A 12,318-nucleotide genomic window follows, 5' to 3' on the forward strand; every position below is an offset into this window, starting at 1 on the left:
GGCCTGAGGGCCACACTGGGTTTTGGAAATTGTATGGAGGGCTGGTTAGGGGAGGCTGTGCCTCCCCAAACAGCCAGACATGGCCTGGCCCCCGCCCCCCCTTCCTTCCCCCCCCCCCCCCCCCGCTTCTTGCCCACTGACGGCCACCCCGGGACTCCTGCCCCATCCAACCCCCCCGTTCCCTTATGGCTCACCGGGACCCCTGCCCCATCCACCACCCCTGCTCCCTGTCCTCTGACCACCCCGACCCCTATCCACACCCCTGCCCACCACCCTGAACTCCCCTGCCCTCTATCCAACCCCCCTGCTCCCTGTCCACCCCCAGAACCTCTGCCCCTGACTGCCCCCCACCACCCCATCCAACTCCCCTCCTTCCTGACTTCCCCCCAGAACCCCTGACCCCATTCAACCCCCTGTTCCCTGCCCTCTGACTGCCCCGACCCCTATCCACACCCTGAACTCCCCTGCCCTCTATCCAACCCCCCCTGCTCCCTTACTACGCTGCCTGGAGCACCGGTGGCTGGCGGCGCTACAGCCACGCCACCCGGCTGCAGCCATCCACACCACAGCGCAGCACAGAGCACAGGGTCAGGCCGGGCTCTGCAGCTGCACTGCCCAGCCGCCAAGAGCATTGTGCCGGTGGCGCGGCGCGCTGAGGCTGCGGGGAAGAGGGAACAGTGGGGGAGGGGCTTGGTGATAGCCTCCCAGGCCAGGAGCTCAGGGGCCGGGCAGGAGGATCCCACGGGCCGGATGTGGCCCACGGGCTGTAGTTTGCCCACCTCTGACCTAGTCTATAAATTTAGAGACAGAAACCAAGATCCGAGAAGTTAATTGGTTTTCCTAAACTTAATCTTTGCTCCCAGAACTTTCCCTATCCTTTAACCCCATCATAGCATGTGACATTTGCCTGGGAGAAAGTGTCTGCTTGCAGATGGATTCTCTCAGTTATAACTCAAATCTCCTTTGATCAAAGGCGACAATAGTGAAATATCTGCTATGTCTTTGAGGCTGTAGCCAGAACCCAAACAGAAGGAGACTGGAAAAGGTTTCAGGCAGAAATGTTACAGAAAGGCAGAGACAGACAGTTTTAGACATCACATTTTTCCTTATTCTAGAGATGTTCCTTGTTCAGCGTTAGATGAAAGTGACTATGAGATTATCATTGTCACATGACAACAATGGCAAGAGATTCCTTAATGGTGTGTCAAGCATTCTCTCATTTTTAGACACATGAAGACAGCCACGCATCTCCTCTAGAGACAGGCAGGCAGGGATGTCACAGATGTTTGGTAGGATGGATGCAACCCATCCTGTAGAGGTTTAGGGGAAGAGAACCATATCTTCAGTTATGGAAGGCAGGAAGAAAGGAGCTGGCCAGTTATGCCCCATTTTTTCTCCTTGCCCTGCAGTACCTCAAAGCCTTCCCAAGGCTTCCTCAGCAAAAGAGAGACAGAAAGAAGACCCTGTCTCAATGGAAATGAGTAAGGGACATCAAAATCCAGGCACCTGGTCCACAGATAGTGACACTTGCTGCAGCTGTCCCAACCTCCCTTCTACCATTTTCATCCCCCTGCCAACTGAGGTGTTTTACCTACACTTCAGACACATCTGCTCTGCCTCTCTCTGAAGGAGCTATAGGTGTCTCTTCCCACAGCTGAGCACCTCAGGAAGGGTTTGCTGGTGCCTGTCCTGAATCCCCAGTTGATGGCAGGACTTTGAGGATGTGGTACTTTATTTCCTCCCTTCTCCTGGCTATAAGTACTTAACTCTTCACCTGCCTATTCCATGCAAGGGTGCCTTAGGGATAGTAAGAAATATGACATTACTGTTAGGAGAAAGAAGTTCCTAAAGGCTTCTAAATTCCCCCCAAAGTTTTTATTTTTTATTCAAGCCCCCTTTTTTTGTAATTAAACATGAACCTTACTTTTTTAATAAGTAAGGGTAAGGGGGGGAAATGAGAGTAACCAGCATGTAAAAAACAGTAACCTACCTTTTGTAACTGTTGTTCTTCAAGATGTGTTGCTCATGTCCATTCCATTCTAGGTGTGTGCATGCCCACGTGCACACTCATTGGAGACTTCTGTCTTAGCGGTATCCGTAGGGTCGGCTGCGGTGCCCCCTTGAGTCGCTGCACTCATGCATTGGTAGATCAGGCGCCTCTGATCCTACACCCTCTCAGTTCCTTCTTGCAGGCAACTCTGATAGAGGACCAGGAGAGCGGGTAATGGAATGGACATGAGCAACACATCTTGAAGAACAACCATTACGAAAGGTAGGTAACTGTTTTTTCTTCTTTGAGTGTTCATGTTGATTCTAATCTAGGTGACTCCTAAGCAATATCCTTGGAGGTAGGCTCAGAGTTCACAGTCTAGCGGCTTGCAGTATTGCTCTACTGAAGCCAGCATTGTCCCGGGTCTTCTGGATAAGCATGTAATGGGACGTGAACATGTGGACAGATGACCAGGTGGCCACCTTACAGATGTTCTGGATAGGCACTTGGGCTAGGAAAGCTGCCAGAGGTTTGCGCCCTGGTTGAATGGGTGGTGACAATCGCCGGAGGTGGCACCTTCACCTCTCATAGCAGTAGTGAATGCAGGCAGTGATCCAAGAAGAAATTCTTTGAGCAGACACAGGACGAACTTTCATTTTGTTAGCTACTGCGACGAACAGCTGTGTAGATTTGCGGAATGGCTTGGTACATTCAATGTAGAAGGATAGCGCCCATCTAACATCTAGGGAATGCAGCTGAAGCTCCTCCTCCGACTTATGGGGCTTTGAAAAATGTCCTGGCCCATATGAAACTGGGAGCCCACCTTGGGCAGGAAGGTCGGGTGTGCATGCAGTTGGGCCTTGTCCTTGTAAAAGACCAGTTCTGAGGTAAGTGCCCTAATCTCAGAGACCCTGCAGGCTGAATTTATGGCAACCAAGAACGCTACCTTCCAAGAAAGGAGGAGGAGAGAACAGGAAGCCAGAGGCTTGAAGGGGGGTGCCATGAGCTGGGATAGCACGAGATTTAGGTCCCACGGAGGGACTGGGTCCCTGATGTGTTGGTAGAGGTGCTCAAGGCCCTTGAGGAACCTGGCAATCATGCCATGGGCAAAAATCAAACTGCCCTCTAGCGGCGGATGGAAAGTCGAAATAGCAGCCCGATTGTCTTTGATGGATGACAGGGATAGGCCTTGGAGCTTGAGGTGCAAAAGGTAGTCCAAGATTAACTGCAGTGAAGCCCGCTCAGGCCGAATGCCTTTATTTGAGGACCAACACATAAATTGCCTCCACTTGGCCGTGTAGGTCGCTCTAGTGGAGAGCTTTCTGCTGTCCAGCAAGATTTGCTGGACTCCAGCCAAGCACTCCTGCTCCTCCACATTTATCCATCCAGCAGTCAAGCCATCAGGTGCAATACCGTGAGGTTTGGGTGCAGGAGGGTGTTGTGATTTTGTGACAGCAAATCCAGCTGGAGCTGTAGCATAGCAGCCACTGAGAGGTCTAGCAGTGTGCCGAACCTGTGTTGGTGTGGCCATGGTGGCACTATGAGGATCATCTTTGCCCTGTCCTGCTTGATGTTCATGAGGACTCTACAGATCAACAGGACTGGGGGGGAAGGCCACATTTGAGCCCCCGACCATGGGAGCAGGAAAGCGTCCAATAGAAAGCCTCTGTTGACCCCCCGAAAGTAGGAGAAGACATGGCATTTTCTGTTGTGTCTGGATGCAAACAGATCCACCCAGGGAGTATCCCACCTGTGGAAGATGATGCTGACTGTGACATTGCACTCTATATGCTTTATGAAAATATGCTTGGAATGTGAATATAATGTAACTGGAATATGCTATATGCAAAAGGTCTCTTGTAAGGTATCATTACAAAGCTTATAATCTACTGATTGTGTTCATCTTATTTGTATGTATGTATCATTCTTGTATCTAAAACTAGAAATATTAAGTTAACTCTGAGGTCCTATTGTAATCATGCAAAGTGTGGGCCATTAATAGTGGTTTAGAATCTTGATGGCACCCATTGACTAGGACAATTGGCTGTAAATGGCTCTGTTTACCTGCAAGCCTTCCTGTGTACCTGAGTGGATAATGAAGAATGAGGTCTCACAGGACATGTGACCAGGTCACATGATACAGGAATCCATCTTAAACCTGGTGCTTTTCCATTTAGAAGGATGGGTGGGAACCCAGAGAGAAACAAGGGGTGGAACAGAAAAAAGGGGGTTGCCAGTCATGAGAAATCCCCTAGTTATCACCTGAGCTGGAACTAACAAGGATTGTACCAGGGGAAAGGATTGGGCCCAGACTAGAAAGGAGTCTAGTCAGTGAAAGAAGCTTATTGGAACATCTCTGTGGGTGAGATTTACCTGTTTTCAGTTTCTTAAATGTATTAGGCTTAGACTTGCGTGTTTTATTTTATTTTGCTTGGTAACTTACTTTGTTCTGTCTGTTATTACTTGAAACCACTTAAATCCTACTTTTTATACTTAATAAAATCACTTTTGTTTATTAATTAACCCAGAATAAGTGATTAATACCTGGAGGAGCAAACAGCTGTGCATCTCTCTCTCTATCAGTGTTATAGAGGGCAGACAATTTATGAGTTTACCCTGTATAAGCTTTATACAGAGTAAAACGGATTTATTTGGGGTTTGGATCCCATTGGGAGCTGGGTGTCTGGGTGCTGGAGATAGGTGACTTGCTGAGCAGTTTTTGGTTATAATCTGCAGATTTGGGGGTGTGGACCAGACCTGGGTCTGTGTTGCAGCAGGTTAGCATGTCTGGCTCAACAAGGCAGGGTTCTGAAAGTCCCAAGCTGGCAGTGGAAAATGGGCTCAGAGGCAATTCCAGCACGTCACGTGACAGTCCCAAGGGGGTCTCTGTGGCTGAACCCATCACACTGACCACCTCCGGATGGAGAGATCACTCATGGCGAGATGAAAATGTTCCACTGAGGTGATCCGCCAAACCGTTCCTGGCCCCAGGGAGGTGCGTGGCTACGAGATAGATGTCATGTTGCACACAGAAGTCCCATAGCCTGAGGGCTTCCTGGCAAAGAGGAGATGACCTGGCTCTGCCTTGCTTGTTGATATAGACCATAGGCATTGTATTGTCCATCAGGACCTGGACCACCCTGTTCTTCAGGTGAGGTAGGAAGGCATGGCAGGCCAAGCAGACCGCTCTGAGCTCCCTGACATTGATTTGTACTGAACAATCACCCTTGAGTGCTGAGCTCGCCTAGGTGGGCTCCTCACCCCAGGTCTGAAGCATCAGAAACAAGGGGGGTCACTGTTGGCAGGGGGGGCGAACAGGACTCCCTCCAGCACCAATGCAGGGTTTTGCGATCATGCTATTGATGACAGAACGTGATCTGGGACGTTGACTACATGGTCCATGCTGTGTCTGTTGGGGATGTAGACTGATGCCAACCATGTCTGCAGCAGCCTGAGGTGTAGTTGTGCATGCCAAACCATGTAAGTACAGGCTGCATGTGAGAGGGTGAATTTGTATACCTGAGATCAGGTCCGCCATGGCCTGGAACCGGGCCTTGGGGAGGAAAGCCCTGGCCTGAGTAGAGTCGAAGACAGCTGCAATGAACTCCATGTGCTGCGTCGGAGCTAAGGTTGACTTTGTTTTGTTTATCAAGAACCCCAGGTCACGACAGGTGGAGCAAACCAGGTCGAGATGATGCCGCACCCAAGATCGGCCTTTTATTAACTGATCATTGACGTATCGGTAAATCTGCACACCTTTGCACCTTAGGTAGGCAGCCACTGGTGCTATACGCTTCATAAACACTCTTGGTGCCGAAGAGAGGCCGAAGGGTGGTGCCGTCAATTGAAAATGGCGGTGGCCCAACAAAAAATGGAGGAAACCTCTAGTTTGTCACAGAAGATTTTCATTAAAAAACAACACTCATTCATTTCTTTTGCAATGTAAGAAACAGGCCTATAAATCCTAGGCCAAACACCTCTATAATATTTCAATTTATTAAAATGATACACAAAATATATACAAAAATCACAGAACTAGCAAGTCACATTTAATTTTGCCAATCAAAACATTATTTTTCATTATTTCTTTTCACCTTCTACCCCCCCGTCTTTGGGTCAGGGGTCTCGTCTTAATGTCTTCTGAGTAAGTGCCAAGGATAGTGGTGGCACTATGAATAAGAACCATTAAAACCACTATGAATTACACTAACTGTAATCAACTGGACTTCGCACAAAGTTGTTAAAAAACCAACCACTGGTAGCAGGACAGGCAATCAGACTTCAAGTTATTTTCAACAATGGTTTTCAAAGTGCTTCTTAAAATACTGAATGTGGGAAGCTGATGGTTTTCAGTACGCAGAGGCAAAGAATTTTTGAATGAAGCAATCCTAATTTTTAAGTTTCAAGCAAAGCTGTCTGCTTATAACAGTAACTTAAAAAGCATTAGGCTGTAAGTGGCCCGATACTAGATGAAGGACAAAGGTAGGGAGTAATCATCCCGTGTAGTGTGATTCATTCAGACATGCTCACGCACATAAGGAATCGGCCCGATTTTAAAAGGTTGAGGGCATTGACCTCGTGTGAACGCAGACTGCTTAAGGCACGTTAGCATTGTAATTTAGAATTAAAAATGAATATTATACTATGGTCCATATGTTTGTGATGTGGTCCTGTACTTAAGCAAGCTATTTGCCAGTAATATTTTTAACACAACCTATTTGTACAGTTCATGGTCCCGGCGCTCCAGAGAACAAGCTCCGATTCCTTGCTACATTGGTAAGGAATTGCCAAGCTGTCTCATCTACTTCCTGCCCAGCATTTAATAATTCTAAGTCATTCATACCGAAGGGTATATGAACAAATTGACAGGCCCTGATGAAATGCACTCTACTTAAGGAACCAGCTGAAACGATCCCAGAAGTGTTAGCAATTTTCTTTGAGAACTTATGGAGGACAGATGAGCTTTTGAAGACCGTAGAAGGGCAAATATTGTACCTATCTTTAAAATGAGAAACACAAGAGGACCCAGAGAATTATAGACCAGTCAGACTAACTTTCATCCCTGGAAAGATACTGGAACAAATGATTAAGCAATTAATTTGTAAGCATAGAGATGATAATAGGACGATAAGTAACAGCCAACATGGATTTGTTAAGAACAAATCATGCCAAACCCACCTAATTTCCTTCTTTGACAAGGTTACTGGCCTAATGGATATGAGGGAAGCTGTAGACATATCTTGATATTAGTAAAGCATTTGATACAGTCCCATATAGTCTCATAAGCAAACTAGGGAAATGTGGTCTAGATGGAGTTACTATAAGTTGGGTGCACCACTGGTTGAAAGACCATACTCAGACAGTAGTTATCAATGGTTCACTGTCAAATTGGAAGGTATATTTAATGGGGTCCCACAACGATCTGTCTGGGGTCTGCTTTGATTCGGCTTTTTCATTGACGACTTGGATAATGGAGTGGAGAGTACACTTATAACACCAAGCTGGGAGGTGTTGCTAGCATTTTGGAGGACAGGATTAGAATTCCAAATGATTCTGATAAATTGGGGAATTAGTTTGAAATTAACCAGGTGAATTAAATAAAGACAAATACAACATACTACACTTAGGAAGGAAAAAAAAATCAAGTGCACAACTACAAAGTGGGAAATAACTGGGTAGGCAGTAGTATTGCTGAAGAGGATCTGGGGGTTATAGTGATCACAACTGAATATGAGTCAACAGTATGGTATAGTTGTAAAAAAAGGCTACTATTCTGGGGTATATTAACAGGAATGTTGTGTGTAAGATATGGGAGGTAACTGTCCCACTGTACTCAGGACTGATAAGGCCTCATCCGGAGTACTGTGTCCAGTTCTGGGCACCACTCTTTAGGAAAGATGTGGATAAATTGGAGAGAGTCCAGAGGAGAGCAACAAAAATGATAAAAAATGATAAAAGTTTAGAAAACGTGACCTCTGAGGAAAGGTTAAAAAAAAAAAAAATCTGGGTATGTTTTTGTAACGGGTTGGACCCACCTTTCAGGTGCCACCAGATGTGCTGGGGTCCCACTGAGCCTGCCTGTCCTACCCTTACTCTGTGCTGCTGTGACAGGCTCTCAAGCCCCTTTCCAGCCAGCACACACACAGGTAGGGACACATCCAGCTGTAGAATCACACAGAGTCTGCGATTAGCTCTCTGTGGGAGGGCTCATCTAGGGGAATGCCTTGCTCTCCTGTGCACACCCCCTCTGGAATGTAAACCCCAAATTATATTGTCTTGCACTGTATAGAGATCTATATAGTGTAAGCTCATAAAAATTGCCACTCCCTCAATGTGGAGGGACATATGCACAGCTGTTTGCACACACACCCTTCCCGATATGAATTGCACAAACTGGGTTTTGAAATCAACAAAAAATAAGTTTATTAACTACAAAAGGTAAATTTTATGTGATTATAAGGGATAGCAAACAGAACAAAACAGATTAGTGAGCAAATAAAACAAAACATGCAAAGTAAACTTAATTCAATAAAGAAACAGGTTACAAATAGTAATTTCTCACCCTAAATGTTGTTTTAGCAGGTTGCAGAGTTTCTGCAGCTTAGAGTTAATTATTTCTCTTCAGAGGCTAGACCCCTGTCTCAGCCTGGATTGCCTTTCCCCAACTTAATTCCTTTCTCTATTCAGGTGCTTTCAGCAGTTTTCCTTCTTGGGCGGGGAGGCAATGGAGAAGAGCCCTGATTAACTCCCTGCCCAGCCTTAAATAGACTTTACATAAGGCGGGAATCCTTTGTTTCCAGTGGAAAAATACCAGCAGTATCAAAGGTGGTACTCCGTACCAGGTGACATTATCACATGACCTTGCAGTGTTAAAGCCACCATGAGAGAAGGTTTATTTAGAATGTCCACAGGAAGAAACTCCAGGAAGATGAGAGATCAGCATCTTCAAAGACCCATTCTATTGTCTTTCCTAATATCCCATTCAGGCTGATTGCCTACTGTCTGGTGGGCGTTTCTCCAAGTACACACACAGTTGTAATTGTTACATAGTCCATATTCCTAACTTCAGATACAGAACTGATACAGTCATAAAAATTGGATAACAACATTCAGAAAATCATAATCTTTCCAATGATACCTCACATGACCCATCTTGCATAAAACATATCTTAGTTATGCCATATTCATATTACAATATTTTTATGAAGAATATGGGGTGCAGCATCACAGTTTAGTCTTGAGAAAAAAACAACTGAAAGGAGACCTGATAATTCTTCAAAGATGTTAAGAGCTATTCTAAAGAAGACTATGATCAATTGTTCCCCATGTCCACTGAAAGACGGACAAATAATGGGGTTAATCTGTAGCAAGGAAGATTTAGGTTAGATATTTAAAAAGCTTTCTAAATGTAGGGGTAGTTAAGCACTGGAATAGGCTGCCATATTAAAAAGTAAATGCAAAATAAGTTTGGTCTCAACCCAGAAGGATGCCACCTATGTATTTTGATGTACATCATCATGAGAGTGTGTAGAAAAGGAGTTTAGAAACAAGACTAGTCTGTGCATCCTAACACTCTAAAAACTTCCAGCAACCAAAAGCTTCCCAAAAGGCTGTCTAACATGGTGAAGTTCAAAAGACATCATATTAAATAGATTAGGAACTTGGCTAACTGATAGGGCCAAAAACAAGCTACAAGAATAATTCAAGGAAAATACACCTTACAATGAGATATTGACCTTGAAAGATAGACAAATTCAAACTGAAAATAATGTGTACATTTTTAGTGATGGGGTAATTAACCATTGGAACAGTTTACCAAGCGAGATGGTGGATTCTCCATCACTTGGCCTTTTTAAATCAAGATCAGATTTCTTCCTGAAAGATAAGCTCTGGTTCAACCACAAGTTATTTAGCTTGATGTAAGAATTACAGGGTAAAATTCAATGGTTGCTGTTATGAAGGAAGTCAAATTAGATCATCATAATAATCCCTTTTGGGCTTGAAATCTCTGAAGCAGCTTTGGACACTTCAAAAAGAAACTCTGGTACAACCATCCAGAAGCTTCTGCTCAACTCTTAGATTCCTCACTGGTAATTCCAGACACACAGCTGGTCATCCCCGAACAGGACAAGAGTCACCTGATCTGGAATAGTCAGCAGAAATAATTCTGCATCTCTATTCAGGCTTCTAGCCTGATACCAGGGTGATTCAAGAAGAGCCCTTGTGAAGATGTGTCAAAGTAAGGCTTCTTCCAACCTCTACCCTATTTGACCCAGTGTCCCAGACAGACAAAAATGATTTAAAAAACCCCCACACATTAAAATACCATGTCTTCACTGCTAAAAAAGTGTATTTTTAACCTCAGCATAACTAATGTATTTGAGCCATCCCAAGGTTAAAAAAAAAAAAAAAAAAAAACAGTGAAGTTAAGGCACTTTAGTTTTACCTTGAGGTAAACTAGGCAACATCAAGTTGGCTTCACTGTTTTTTTTACTTCAGGATGGCTCACATGCATTAGTCACTCGGAGGTTAAAAAGACCCTTTTTTAAATCAGTGAAGACAAGGCCAAAGACACCCAAGCCAGCAGAACTGCCCTCCCACCCCTGCTACCTTTGTGTAGGTATCCCTAAGCACTGGAAAGTCATTTGGTCACATATTTACCCCCCACCCCACTGCTATTTTTATTTCCTTTTTGAAACAGCATTTCACATACTGAGAGAAGGGGTGGTGGAGGACATATGTGACCAAATGACTCTCCAGTGCTTAGGGATACCTACACAATGCCGTAAGCTTCCCCCCGCCCCCACTTCTAACCACTTTCTGGTGACTTGCAGCTGACCAAAAAAAGTCTGCTAGCACTGGCCATTGCTTTGGGGGAGTAAAGAAGTTCAACTCAGTGAGGGGAGGATTAAATGTACAGACCATGAACTTCTGGGAAGACCTCAAAAAAGAAAAAGCAAATTTGAGTTCCTGGCTGCATTAATCTTTCTTAGTGAACTAAGGAACACAGAGTTTATTAGCAGAATCAGGCAGGGAGATAGAAAGCAGCCATTCCCATCCCTGCTTCCAAGCCACGCACCTCCCACATCCTCTGAGACCCTCAAATTGTTTCATTGTGAAGTGGCAAGGATTATTAGTTAACTGGTTTAGAGTTCAGGCCAAATGGACATTTGTGTTTAAAATCACTTCTATAGCACTGTGAGCTTATCTAAGTAACAGGGTGTGGGATCACCAACTGGTCCCTGCTGACCAATGTGGAAAGAATTTCTGCTCCATTTTCCCCTCCCCTTGTGCAGGTGGTCAAAGGAAAGAGTAGGGAGTTCAGGAGACAGAGCAGGCCACTATTCAAGATCATAGAACTGGCCTGAACCTTATGTGACTGGATTAGCTTAGTAGTAAACTAGTTCCTACAGACCCCCACCAAAATTGTTTCCCCATTATGCTAAGCATCATACTAACACCCCGGAGTCAGACCCTGCCCAGAAGAGCCAACAATCTAAAACACAAAGGATGTGGACAGTAAACAGGCAAATGAAGTGACTCATCCCAGGTTACACAGCAGCTCACTGGCAGAGCTGGAATTAGGATGTGGGTGGAATTCTGTTCTTTGATTATAGTAGCTTGTAAAGAATTCTCTTTGAATAAAACCCTTGCTGAATATAGCTGGTTTCCTCAGAGCCAAGGAACCAGTATGGTGCATTTCCTGTGGCAATCATTTGATATTTAGGAGGGCCCAGCCAAAATGAGGGCATCATTGTACTAGGAATGGTCTAAAAACTCCACCAGTTCCCGCTCTCAGAATGGAAGGAGTCTGGTGAAATATTTTTCAGTTGCTGGGTTCTGACCTATCAATTTATGGAGTGATTTTAGATATAGTTTAATTGTATTTTTAAATATGTCAAAGAAGGCCTAAAGGAAGAGGAGGGGTGCTTTTTTTTTTTTTTTTTTTTTTTTTTTTAAATTAGAGCCGGTATATACATTGAAATTAGTAAATAGTTTAGTATTTAGTTATATAGTGTGATGGTTTCCTGAACAGCTGGGTGGTGTCTCCGCCTATACTATATATAGGCTGTCAAGTGATTTAAAAAAAAAAAAAAAAGAATCACAATTAAAAAAAATTGCGATTAATTACACTGTTAAACAATAGAATGCCCTTTATTTAAATATTTTGGACATTATACATTTTCAAATATATTGATTTCAATTACAAAACAAAATACAAAGTGTTAAGTGCTCACTTAATATTTTTCATTACAAATATTTATTTTTTATTGCACGGAAAAAAACAAAAGAAATGTATTATGTAAATTGAAAAATACTAAGAGCTG

This window comes from Trachemys scripta, chromosome 3 (genome assembly GCF_013100865.1).
Source record: "Trachemys scripta elegans isolate TJP31775 chromosome 3, CAS_Tse_1.0, whole genome shotgun sequence".
Lineage (NCBI taxonomy): Eukaryota > Metazoa > Chordata > Testudines > Emydidae > Trachemys > Trachemys scripta.